Source organism: Lynx rufus, unplaced genomic scaffold, assembly GCF_022079265.1.
Source record: "Lynx rufus isolate CCGP_SWC_20201006 ecotype Redwood Valley unplaced genomic scaffold, mLynRuf1.p SCAF_13, whole genome shotgun sequence".
Lineage (NCBI taxonomy): Eukaryota > Metazoa > Chordata > Mammalia > Carnivora > Felidae > Lynx > Lynx rufus.
In genome coordinates, this window is record NW_025814827.1 from 41,051,169 (window position 1) to 41,065,434 (window position 14,266).

At 40.8% G+C, this 14,266-nt stretch overlaps 1 protein-coding gene across 2 annotated transcripts in view; it reads right to left on the minus strand.

The window, feature by feature from the left end:
- KATNBL1 (katanin regulatory subunit B1 like 1) overlaps positions 1-12,665 on the minus strand; it is a 49,316-nt gene extending 36,651 nt beyond the window's left edge. For both annotated transcript variants that reach the window (XR_006961309.1, XM_047075360.1), the window contains exon 1: positions 12,535-12,665. The gene's annotated coding sequence lies outside the window, so the exon portion shown is untranslated. The remainder of the gene's footprint in view (positions 1-12,534) is intronic.
- Positions 12,666-14,266: the final 1,601 nt, after the last annotated feature.

Genomic DNA, 14,266 nt, shown 5'->3' on the forward strand with positions numbered 1-14,266 from the left:
GCTAGGTTTATTCCTATTGAGGAAATGGATTTACCAAATTATCAGAGCCTGATATTAAATACTCAAATCATGAAACTAAGTACCCTTGTTCTGATTCCATGTTCAGAACAACACAAAACCCCTAGGACCCAGAATAAATCCTAAGGGCTTTTTACTTGCTGCATTGATGATTTATCACACCATCTTCTATTAACTCAGTCTGCCATGCATGGAAGGTTGGTTTGAGAAATAACATCAAATTCAGGAAGGCAGATCAAGCATGAATATACAGATTTCTGCAGATTCAATGGATACAAGATGATAACATATCATTTCAGTCAATTAGACCAAACTGAATTCCAGTTCTCTTATGACTGAGTTATCCTGAAACGAAAATTTAAAAATTGATGCTAAGTGGGAATTACCATTCCCACCACCTCATCCTTATTTTTAATAATTAAGTCCACTGAGTAGTCTACATTAAGGGATTGGTATTAATAATGAGAAAAGGAAGTTAGCTAAATTCTGATTACTTGGTGGCTATTTATCATCATCTTTACCAATAGTTCTGGACCCACAGACTTATTTTTTTCAATGCCTTATAACTGGAAAGTGGGCATGTGGGGGGAGGTAGGTGCAGAAAAGTATGCTACCACTTACATAAAGACTAAATGCGTCGGGGCACCTGGGTAGCTCAGTTGGTTAAGCTTCCAACTTCGGCTCAGGTCATGATCTCACTGTTCGTGAGTTCGAGCCCCGCGTCTGGCCCTGTGCTGACAACTCAGAGCCTGGAGCCTGCTTCAGATTCTGTGTCTCCCTCTCTCTCGGCCCCTCCCCTGCTCACACTGTGTCTGTCTCTCTGTCAAAAATAAATAAACATTAAAAAATTAAAAAACAAAAAGACTAAATGTGTACATGAGTGATTGCCTGTATATTCCTTGAACTTCCTTTGAAAGGATACACAAGAAAATGGGGACAAAAGTCACTTCTAGAGAGAGGACAGGTGTAGCTGGGGGATGAAGTGAGAAGGAGACTTTTTCCTTTCGGGCTTTTGGATTTTGTATCAAATGTAAGTTTTTTGTTTTTAAGTTTATTTATTTTTGAGAGAGAGGGAGGGAGAGGGGAAGGGACAGGCAGGGAGAGAAAGGATCCCAACCAGGCTCCATGTTGTCAGAGCTGAACCCGATGTGGGGCTCGAACTCATAAACAATGAGATCATGACCTGAGAAGAAACCAAGAGTCTGCTGCTTAACTAACTGAGCCACCCAGGTGCCCCAAATGCAAGTATTATTTTTTAACTAAGTTAAAATGTATTGTTAATGGGACTCCTGGCTGGGGCTGGCTCAGTCGATAGAGCATGTGACTCTTGATCTCAGGGTTGAGTCTGAGGCCCACGTTGAGGGTAGACATTACTTAAAAATAAAATCTTTATCCACCTCCCCTCCCCATAGACTCTTAACTACAGAGAACAAACTGAGGGTTGCTGGAGGGCAGGTGGGTGAGGGGATGGGTTAAATGGGTGATGGGCATTAAGGAGGGCACTTGTGATAAGCACTGGGTGTTGTATGTAAGTGAAGAATCACTAAATTCTATACCTGAAACTAATATTACATTGTATGTTAACTGTAATTTAAATAAAAACATGAAAAGAAAATATTTTTAAAAAATAATAAAATGTATTGATAATATAATATACATCTCTTCTTCAATGGCTACACAAACACATGAATCTTTAGGAAGACTTAGGGTTTCCAAAGCCACGTAGATGATTATCTTAGCATGTTTTGGTGAATAGCTCTCTTCTCCCTCTTAGCATATTCCAGCTTTTTCTGGAAATATTCATAGGGAAGAAAAATAATACTTTCTAATTGTCTTCTTAAACTCAGAAATTTTTATAAACATATATAAAACAATGTCACCTTAAGGATCCTTTCTGACCCCTTGTTTAGCTACTAAACGTATTTCTGATGCTTTCAAGATAGACTATGTATGAAAAGATATTGCAATAAGATATACAACTCCAAAAAAGACCAGCTAACATAAGTAACTTTAATGTTCTATCTTCATGATTTGGACTAAGCTTACAAATCTGTAACACTTGTGCCTAATTTTGAAGTAAACAGGGTAAGTACTCCCTAAGACTTTACAAATAAGGGTAGACTGCCCTTTAAGAATTAAACAAAGAAATCAACAAAAGATGATGCTAGAGCCCTTTTATAACAATGGTTCTTAATCTTTCTTACACTCCAACATGTGCAAGGATTACCACACATCCCTCCCTGTCCATTACAGTGGTTTGTTATCACTATGTCTCCTGGGCTGAAATTAGAATATATACTGAAATCTGAAAATGCCCCCATCTCTTAGAGAGCACCCTTCTCCAGCATAAAAATCCCACACTGCCTTAATGAGGTATAATGAAACTCAGGTCCAAAACTGAACTGTAACCAAATTTAATGTATTAACCGCATTAAAAAAAAAAAAATCGCTCCTCTCAATGGTTCTCAACTCTGAACTCAAACCTCCAACTGCCTGTGAGCAGCTCCATATGGATGTCAAATCTATAGTCAACTATTCTTGAACTTAACATATTGAAAATAGAGCCCTTAATATCCACCCTCTCAAATCTGATCCTCTCAACTGTTCCTTTTATTTTCTTTTTTCAAATTTTTATTTAAATTCTAATTAGTTAATATATAGTGTACTATTGGTTTCAGGAGAATTTAGTGGTTCCTCTCTTACATATACAACAACATACAACAAGTGCCCTCCGTAATGCCCATCACATTCAACTGTTCCTAATCAAATAAAATGAACCATCATCATCCTCCCTGTTGCTGAAAGCCCCAAAGACTCATTCTTATTTTCTCTTTCATAAATTCCCTACTTCGAATCCACTGATTCTGCCTTTATAACATATTCCCAAACTATTTCACTTCTCTTCGTTTTTGTAAGCATTATCCTAGACAAAACCACCATCATCTCTCCCTTGGACTATATCTGTTTGCTCCTAAATGTTCCAGCCACATTGGCCTTTTGTCCTTAAACATGCCACGGTCATTTCCATCTTGTGGCCAAACCATTCCTTCTGCTTAAAATATGCCTCCCATATACTCTCAGGGCTACTGCCTCTCAAATCAAATGTTACTCACCCAAAAGGATTTCCTGACCACCCAATCAAACATAACACCAACTTGGGGTCTATTCTCTATGCCAGTACCTTGTATCTATCCCTCTCCATAGCACTCATCACTATTTGAAGCAAGCTTATTTGCTTATTGTCCACATCCTCCCACTAAATTGTGAGCTCCATGAAAGCAGGAATCACGTTCACTATCTAGAATAGTGCCTGGCATATAGTGAATCGGTGCTTAGTGAACAGCTGCTGAATGAAGGAACCTATCTAAAAAAAGACCATGAAAGATAATGGTAGGCTGGGAGGAGTCACAAAGTATTTAAAAATGTCAAGGGGAGAGTGCCTAACTGTGGTAAACATTAAAACCGTGCCATGACATTCCAATTCTCCTTTCAGATACATGATTGGTTTACACTTGCCCATCATCTTGAAGCTAGGTAATGGTCATATGACTTGCTCTTGCCAGTGAAATAAAGAGCCACTTTGTGTGATTCACTTCTATTACCATCCCTCTATTATGGCAAGCAGCAACAGGACAGAGAGTAAAGTTCCATCTGTCCATATTCCTTAACAAGGACAACATAGAGCAGAGCCCCCAGATAACTCACATGTAAGATGAATCAAGGAGAAGTAAACCTTTGTTATTTGAAGCCACTGAGATTTGGGGGTTGTTACTGTAAAACAGCCCATCCAGACTGATAAACCATCTAAACAATGCTGTGGGCACAGAATAATGTGGTCAGTCACACTAAGTAGTCAAGTGATGCCACTAAATATACATAAATAATTTCCTTCTAATTATTAGTTTCCAAATAGGTCTGCCAACAAGAAGAGAAAAAAATATTTATGTGGAGTTTAAGAATTCTTGGGGCGCCTGGGTGGCTCAGTCGGTTGGGCGACTGACTTCGGCTCAGGTCATGATCTCACAGTCCGTGGGTTCGAGCCCTGCATCGGGCTCTGTGCTGACAGCTTGGAGCCTGTTTCAGATTCTGTGTCTCCCTCTCTCTCTGACCCTCCCCCGTTCATGCTCTGTCTCTCTATGTCTCAAAAATAAATAAACGTCAAATAAAAAAAAAATTTAAAAAAAAAAAGAATTCTTGTTCCAGGGCCCCTGGGTGGCTCAGTTGGTTGAGCGTCCAACTTCGGCTCAGGTCGTGATCTCCCGGTTTGTGAGTTCGAGCCCCACGTCGGGCTTTGTGCTGACAGCTCAGAGCCTGAAGCCTGCTTCATATTCTGTCTCCCTCTCTCTCTGCCCCTCCCCACTTGTGCTCTCTCAAAAAATGAATAAATGTAAAAAAAAAAAAAAAAAAAAAAAGAATTCTTGTTCCTGATACTATTTTTCAGTAAATATTCCCCCAAATAATGAATGTCACCCTGTACAGGCATACCTACCAGCCTTTTCTTACCTGGAAACATACTTCCTAGGTGAGAATAACCCAGCTTGTTGTTTCATTATTATCTACCCCAACTATTCAAATAACTAAATAGTTAGTCCAGGTCACTGTGGAGGAAACAGACTAGAAAAGTAGATTGGATAAAATGCAGAAGTCCCTCGATACTGGGTTAGGAACCTGGACTTAATTTTGTAGACAAAACAGACTTACTGAGAAGCTTTGTGTATGAATCACATAATTAAAAACTATTCTTGGGGCACCTGGCTGGCTCAGTCAGTACAGCATGCAGCTCTTGATCTTGGGGTCATGAGTTTGAGCCCCACGATGGTGTAGCGATTACTTAAACTTAAAATTCTTTTAACTTTTCTTCAAGATTATTAAATTTTTAAAAAAAATTTTTTTTAACGTTTATTTATTTTTGAGACAGAGAGAGACAGAGCATGAATGGGGGAGGGTCAGAGAGAGGGAGACACAGAATCTGAAACAGGCTCCAGGCTCTGAGCTGTCAGCACAGAGCCCGACGCGGGGCTCAAACTCACGGACCCCGAGATCATGACCTGAGCCGAAGTCGGCCGCCCAACCAACTGAGCCACCCAGGTGCCCCCCAAATTTTTTAAAATTGTTTATTCAATTTTGAGAGAGAGAGAGACAGAGAGAGAAAGAGACAGAGACAGGCATGAGCCAGGGAGGGGCAGAGAGAGAGGGAGACAGAATCTGAAGCAGACTCCAGGCTCTGCGTGGTCAGCACAGAGCCCAACGCAGGGCTCAAACCTACAAACTGAGATTATGACCTGAGCCAAAGTTGGACGCTTAACCCACCCCTCTTGAAGATTATTCTATATGAGTAAGAATTAAGATGACTGAAACAGGAATGCCAAGAGTACTAATTTCCAACAGCTGTGCCATGAATCCTCTATGGATGAGAGGACAAATTTTAATCAATGTATTGATTTATTTTGGCTACAACATTAAACATACTGTTACTGGTGATATTAAGTGGTGTAAGGAATAAGCAAGGCATAGGTTTTTGCAAATAAGAGTAAAAGGCACACTCAAAAGTCAAGCTGGCACTAAAGTAAGATCTGGTAATGGACAAAACTGCATTTATTGAGTATGAAGGGCAATCAGGGCAGTAATTACTTAATAGTTCTGAAAGGTAACCAAGTGAACAGTGGATGCTTTACCACCACTTGTAGGTATTTTTACATTCTAGGAAAGACTAGGTTGTAATCCTGTTGGTTTGTATTCCGAGTTCTTTCAAGATACTCAGAATATCTGTGCAGTCCTCCTCAACACCAGTCCATTCTTTCCTTCCTTCAGCAAATACTAAGTACATGTTACAGGCTAATTACCATTCCTGGCACTAAGGAAACATCAGTGAACAATGATCCCTGCCCTCCTGAAGCTTATGTGCTAGTGGCACTTAAATTCCGTTCTAAAATTTCTTCCCCAATCCTATTACATGGGAGTAGCTTTTACAAATGCCTTTGGGAGGTATCATCTAATTAATGCACACTAAGATGTGAAAGACATCTTAGAATGTCTTTAGAATAGTCTCAGCAGAGGCAATTACCCTTGAAAAGTAAATACTTCACAGATTCACAGACTCTTAGAGCTGGAAAGGACCTTGGAGATAATTTCAATTTACAAATGAGATTACAGGATCTGCCCAAGAACACTCAGTCACCAGCAGGAGAGAGAAGCTTAGAACTGTGACTTGCAGTGTTAATGCCTTTCCCATATAACACCAAGCTGCCTGTTTTAAGATTAGTGAGAAGAGATGCTAGCATGGGCATTCCTGGATGACTGTTCAAAGCAAAAAGAATTTGAGGCAGTGTGTAAAATTGAAAGAGAGAGGGGTGCTTGGGTGCCTCAGTTGGTTAAGTGTCTGATTTCGGCTCAGGTCATGATCTTGCAGTTCGTGAGTGAGTTCGAGCCCCGCGTCGGGCTCTGTGCTGACAGCTCAGAGCTTGGAGCCTGCTTCGGATTCTGTATCTCCCTTTCTCTCTGACCCTCGCTCATTCACACAGTCTCTGTCTCTCTCTCTCTCAAGAGTAAGCATAAACAGGGGCGCCTGGGTAGCTCAGTTAAGCATCTGACTTCAGCTCAGGTCATGATCTCACGGTTCATGAGTTTGAGCCTGCACTGGGCTCTGTGCTGACAGCTCAGAGCCTGAAGCCTGCTTCAGATTCTGTGTCTCCCTCTCTCTCTGCCCCTCTCCCACTCTCATTCTGTCTCTCTCTCTCAAAAATAAATAAACATTAAAAATAAAGTAAAAATAAACATTAAAAAAGTATTCTTAAAAATTGAAAGAGAGTGAGGTGGTCAAGGGGAAGCAAACTAGGGGTACTTTCAGAAGACTCTTTCTCCCATCTCTACCTTCATTATGTCCCAAGAACAAAGATGGGAATACAAAACTAATGGATATTAGAGAAGATACTCGGACATAAGCACAGAGTAGTAAACACAGCATTTGAATCCAGCAAAGTCAAACTATATCTTATCCAATTTGAAAAGTGTATGTTGCCAGTAAAGGCACCATTTGTATTAGTTTTAAGCTTTTAAAAAAAAAATATTTCCCTAAAATACATTTTCCAGAAAGCACTAAACTGATATAGATCAACAAGTATAATGACTCATAAAACAGTAATGTAATATTGAGTGGGTTGATATTATCAGGCACTGGGCAAGCATTTTTTAAAAATTTTTTATTTTATTTTGAGAGAGAGAGAGAGAGAGACAGAGAGTATCCCAAGCAGGTTCCACACTTCTCAGCACAGAGCCCAATGCAGGGCGTGATCTCAAGACTGAGAGATCATGACTTAAGCCAAAATCAAGAGTTGGACACTTAACCAAGCCACCTGGGCACCTCTAGGCAAGCATTTTTTTAATTAATTAAGTAATTTATTTATTTATTTATTTATTTATTTATTTATTTATTTATTTATGTTTTATCTTTTATATTTGAGAGAGAGAGAGAGAGAGAGAGAGCAGGGGAGGGGCAGAGAGATGGAGACAGAATCTGAAGCAGGCTCTAGGCTCCGAGCTGTCAGCACAGAGCCCAACACACGGCTCGAACTCATGAGCAGTGAGATCATGACCTGACTTGAGCTGAAGTCGGACGCCTAACTGACTGGGCCACCCAGGTGCCCCTGGGCAAGCATAAAAAATATAGATATATAAATATATATATAAATATATATATAATATATATAATATATATATATTTATGTTATATTTATATATATTATATAAATATATATAAATATATATTATATAAATATATATAAATATTATATATATATATAAATATATAAAACATATAAATATATAAATATATATATTACATAAATATATATATAAATATATATAAATATATATATATAAATATATATATATATATATTTTTTTTTTTTGAGAGAGAGAGAGAGAGAGAGAGCTAGAGCAGGGGAGGGGCAGAGAGAGGGAGACATATAATCCAAAGCAGGCTCCGGGATTGTAGCTGTCGGCACAGAGCCTGATGTGGGGCTCGAATTCATGAACCGTGAGATCACGACCTGAGCGGGAGCCAGAAGTCGGACCTCAACTGACTGAGCCACCCAGGTGCCCCTGGGCAAGCATTTTTAAAGATAATTCCTCCTCCTCCAGAAAAGAGTTATACTCACCTCTTGCTTATAAACTCTACCAATCTATACATTCAAAAAACCCAAGTAGTCCTTTAATCTCTCAAAGACTCATGACCAACAAACCTGAGCCTTATTTAGTATTCTAATAGAAAGTAAATTATTTAAAAACTTTTCCGGGGCACCTGGGTGGCTCAGTCGGTTAAGCGGCTGACTTCGGCTCAGGTCATGATCTCACAGTCCGTGAGTTCGAGCCCCGCGTCGGGCTCTGTGCTGACAGCTCAGAGCCTGGAGCCTGTTTCCGATTCTGTGTCTCCCTCTCTCTCTGCCCCTCCCCTGTTCATGCTCTGTCTCTGTCTCAAAAAAATAAGTAAATGTTAAAAAAAATTTAAAAAAAAATTATAAAAAAAAAAACTTTTCAAGAAGAGGAAAAATGAAAACTTGCTAGGAACTGAAAAACAAGCTTAGCACAAAAAAACAAAAGGTAAAAAAAAAAAAAAACAAAAACAAAGATAACAAAAAAAAAACAAAGAAAGACTATTATTGTTAAGAGTTTTAGGGGGCGCCTGGGTGGCGCAGTCGGTTAAGCATCCAACTTCAGCCAGGTCACGATCTTGCGGTCCGGGAGTTCGAGCCCCGCGTCAGGCTCTGGGCTGATGGCTCAGAGCCTGGAGCCTGTTTCCGATTCTGTGTCTCCCTCTCTCTCTGCCCCTCCCCCGTTCATGCTCTGTCTCTCTCTGTCCCAAAAATAAATAAACGTTGAAAAAAAAAATTAAAAAAAAAAAAAGTTTTAGGAAGAATGTAAGCTCCTAGGCAGCAAACCTTGGAGATACCATTGACTTTTACCCCTATTGATTTCTATAGTTAATCAGTCATCATATTCTATTTCTTCCTTCAAAGTGTCTCTCTGGAATATAAGCAAAATTCCCAATTTCAAAAGAACACACACACCAAAAAAGATTGTGACCATTAAAAAGAGCATTTTTCAAGGAATGGGAAATACTCATGACATGCTGAGTCAAACAAATAAACACACCAAACAATAAAAGCCCACAGGGAGAAAAATGTATAGTCCTAGTTTTTAAAAGATTTGAAAAAAAGATTTGAAAAAAACCACCACATGAAAATGTTTAACAGTTGTTGTTTCTGCCTGGGGTAGGGAGTGGGAGGGTTATAAGTGCTTTTAATTTTTCACTCTCTACATGTCCAAAATTTCCTATAAAGAACATGCATTATTTTCAGTGAACACACATTATTTTCAAACTTAGGAAAAATTGTTATTTAAATAATTGTCTCATTTTATCACTGCTTGTCATTCTCATTGCCCTCATCCTATTTCCTTACAATCTCCCCCTTCTTCGAGGACTCCAACAAGAGCCTCCTTGAGGTCTCTGAGCCAGCTTCCCCCAGCTTTAATATTGTTTGTACTCATGCTCCTAAAATTCATCATTCATACCTATTTTACAGCACATGGAAGCAGAAGCTGGCCATATAAACAACCAACTCACAACAGGGTCTCAACCTCAGCACCGCTGACATTTTGACATTTGGGGTAATTATTTCTAATGGAGGGGCTGTCCTATCGTAAGATGCTTAGCAGCAGAACTCATGGCCTCTGTCAACTAGATACTAGTTAGCACCTCTCCCCATTCCAGCCATGACACTGCCAAATGTCCCAAAGCAGGCAAAATTGTCCCCAGTTGAGAGCCACTGATATAAGTTTCAAAACTTCCAAAATCATCTCTCTGTGTATATACATATACGTTAAACTTAAACTTCTCTGCCATATGTGTCTTATACAACACTCCTCAGTTCTGCCCACATAATCTCATTTTTCTCAATAGGAACTTTCCAAATAGATCAGGTTCGCTGTTCTCAAGAAAAATCATTTTTATTCTCACTTCCAAGTCTTTTTTTTTTTCCTTCCAAGATTTTATTTAAATTCAAGGTAGTTAACATATAGTTTAACACTGGTTTCAGGAGCAGAATTTAGTGATTCACCACTTACATACAACACCCAGTGCTCATCACAAGTGCCCTCCTTTATACTCATCATCACCCATTATCCCATTCCCTCACCAACTCTCACTTTGTTCTCTATGGTTAAAAGTCTCTTATGGTTTGCCTCCCTCTCTGATTTTCATCTTATTTTATTTTTCCTTCATGTTCATCTGCTTTCTTAAATTCCACATGAGTGAAATCACATGGTATTGGTCTTTCTTGGACTTATTTCTCTTAGCATTATACACTCTAGCTCTATCCACATGGTTCCAAATTTGCCATCATTCTTTTTGATGGCTGAGTAATATTCCATTATATAAATAGATAGATGAGATACAGATATATAGATAGATATATGATATAGATATATATCGATTTATCAGTCAATGGACATCCTCTTTATCTATTCATCCATCAGTCAATGGACATTTGGACTCTTTCCATAATTTGGCCATTGTCGATAATGTTGCTATAAACATTGGGGTGCATGTGCCCCTTTGAATCAGTATTTTTTTTATCCTTTTCACTTCCAAGTCTTTGAACACACTGTTTCCTCACTAAAATTCCCCATTCACACTTCTATTCAATGCCCTAGATCCATCCTTTATGTGTTGGTTCTCTGCAGAAGCATTACCAATCAGCCCAGTTCAGTTCACCATACACCCTCTGTACTAAAGAAGAGTATTTTATATTGTTGTTGTTAATCTCACATCCCAAACTAAGGTTTGTTGCCCTGGCACATTTCTTTTGTATAACCAACTGTACCTAACACTGCTGGGCATAGAGACAATCAAAAGCTTGATAACTGATGAATGAAATTTAACTGCTCTGCTGTAAATCACCACAAACTGCTGATTTCTTATGAAATGATTTTTTTTTGAACCTTTATTTCTTGTCATGGAGCTGTAAGTATAATCATTCCAAGAACAGAGTAACCACTCAATTAAATTCTCAGAATAAAAATATATAAAGGTATATTTTAAAGAGTATGTAGGCTTCAAACTGTTGTTCTCTACACTTTCAGGACATGACACAAAGGAACTAACATTATAAACTATGACACAAACATGAACTTTATGAACTCCATTTATCTTAAAATATCCAACGGAATTTTTGCTCAGTATGCAAAACTTACATACGGTCAACAAAAGCAGAGAGCTGAATTTAATAGTGTGTGAATGCATATATACACAAACACACTTCACATATTTTATACCCCCAGTTAAGAGAAGTAAATCAAAGAGCTTTGTCAACTAAAAAAAGCCATATATAAAGGAGGGAGTAAAGAAGCATAGGTAAAAGCACGAAGCCAGCCTGCTTGGGTCCCAAACGTATTAGCTGTGTAACCTAGTACAAGTTGCTCAACTTTTCTGTGTCTCAGTTTCCTCTTTGTCAAAATGGGGATAATAATAGTACCCATCACAAAGCAAAGCTCTCAAACAGTGCTTAACACCCAGAAGGCCCAAAATAAATATTTATCATCGCTAACACTACAGTGCTAGTTATTAGCCCAGTAAAAGCCTCAACGTATAAAATTCTGATTCAAGTCTGAAGCAGGTTCAAACAAAAACAAACAAAAAAACCCAGAATAAACTATTTACACAAGTTGAAGCTATTAGGTGGTCTAGTTTCTCAGATTTTTTGCTAGTGCTAAACTGGTAATTACACACCTAATTTTTGTTACTGTTTTTTTTTTTTTCTTTTAATCTGTAAAGAAACTGACATAGACACCTCTGTTTTCAAAGAACTTTACAAGCCACAAGAAAACAACTGAACTCTTTGTTATCTCCATATTTACGCCAATTTAAGAGCGTGGTAAAAGCCTAGGTACTGTTACAGAACAACTTTTCAGCAAGTACAATGAGGTTTTTAAAGTTGCAATCAGCAATTCGTATGCAGTTATGTCAAGTTTCTGTCCTGCTAAACAAAAGCTTATCTGTCAGGGAACCAAGGACCCGTCAGAATATAAGGAAATACCAAGGCCCGGCCTAGGCGGCTCGGGAAAACCAGCCCTCAAACAGATCGCCGCAGACGCGTTCCGTCCTTCCCCCTCCCCGGCGTGCAGATGTCGGCTCCACCCGCAGATAAATAAGTGACAGCTGGTCGCGTCCACGCCTCTCCCGGCCCGGCCCCGCGGCGACCCCCAGTCGGCCTCCCGCGCCCGCTGTCCTGACCCTCCCCGCAGCGGCCGGGCAGGGGCTACTCGCGGGAAACGGAGGTCTCGCCGCCCCGCCCTTCCCCACCCTCCGACCTCGCAGCCCCGCCGCCGACGGGCTCCGCCGAGCGGAGGCCGCCGCGGGGCCTGCAGGTGGGCCCAGGGCGCGGCCGGACCGGAGGAGACGAGCGGCCTCGGCACGGCAGCTGCGGGCGCCGGGCTCGCACAGGCCCGGCCATCACTTACCGGCGCCTCATGGTACCGCGGCACCTCAGCCCTGCCCCGGCGCTGACGAGCTGCGCCCGGCAGCCTAGACCGTCCCTCGGCTCCCGGGCCGAGCCCCACTCTGAGCCATTCAAACGCGGCCGCGCGCGCGGCCCGCCGGGATAGCTCCCCCTTGACGCTTCTCCCAGGCTCCGCCCAACGCTGGCTCGGCCCCCCCTCAGGTCGCGCAGGACTGGAGGGAGGAGGGAAGAGGACGTGTGCCCATAGTGCCCCCTGGTGGCCACGCGCACGCCCGGTAGTCTTGCTATGGCGCGGCAATCAAGCTCTAGGAACTGAGGGTGGACAAAAGTCAAAGAATGACCCTGAGCTAGTGACAGTCTGGTGGGGGAGACTGCCTTAAGTGTTGTCCCAGGAGAGGAAAACATCCGCTATAAAAGTATGGTGCAGGGAGAGATTTATTCCTTCACTCGTATTTAAAGGTACTAAGGCAAAGTATTTAAAAAGCATGGACTCTGGAGCTATGTGACCTTGCACAAGTCATAACAATTCTCGTGTGCTTTGGTTTGCCCATCTGTAAAATGGGGATTATAATAGTATCTGTCTCATACTTGTGAGGATTAAATGAGTTCATACATATAAAATGCTTAGAGGAATGTGTCTGCCATATGGTAAGCACTCTATAATTATTAGCTATTATGTTTCAATTCCTAATATGTGTCAGACTCTGTATTAGACTCTTAAGAACACAAGAACTATGTCTGATGCAAACCCTATCCCAGAAAGTAAACTCAGTCTCTCTGGGACTGGAAACACTAGAATATGAGGTTAGGGTTGGGTCTGTCCCTCACCTGCTTTTAACTACTGAGGAAATTCTCTTCATCTTAGTAGACACAGAGTGTACCCATCTTCAAAGGTAAGCCACTGGTCAAGGTTAATCAAATTGTGATGGGAGCCCTTGCAGAAGCCAATCAAGTGGTGTATTTGAAAAAACATTTTCTCACTGCAAGACTACATTCCTCCACTCTTGGGAGGTGGGGGGGGGGGGGGCTCTTTTTTCCAGAACTCTCCGGGGCTTGCCTAAGGCATGGGTTGCTTACGTTTGGTTCAGCAATATTTTTGAGGGCCTACCATGTACAAGGCTGACATTGCATCAGCTGCTACAGATAGTCCAGAGGAGCTCCTAGGGGGTTGGATAAACAGGGAAAGAGATCATTCGAATAAACTGTGGTGAGTGCAATGATAAAAGGTATATCCTAAATGCTGTGGGAGTTCAGAGCAATGAGAGGCCTCACAGATAAACTAATCAGAACTAAGATGTCATTAGATGATAAAAGCAATATATTTTTCCTCCCTGGTAACTGGGTCCTTACCTACTTAATACAAAAAATTAAGTAATGGTGAGTGGGTCACTACTTTAGGTTGGTGGTAGAAATATTTTAAGATATATTTTGCATTGGCAATGCCTTTAAGAGCCAAGCACAAGCAGGCACATGCCTATGTGTGTGGCCACACCTGTAACAGGTGGGACTGTTGAGAGAGGCCAGTGGGGTGAGTGAGCGGAGGGAGCAGGACCCCTGGGCTCTAGGGGTGTTGCAACATAGAACATTCCTTGCGTATGACCTCCACTAAGTAGGTATGCTATTTAAACAAATTTTTTTTCAACGTTTTTTTATTTATTTTTGGGACAGAGAGAGACAGAGCATGAACGGGGGAGGGGCAAAGAGAGAGGGAGACACAGAATCGGAAACAGGAT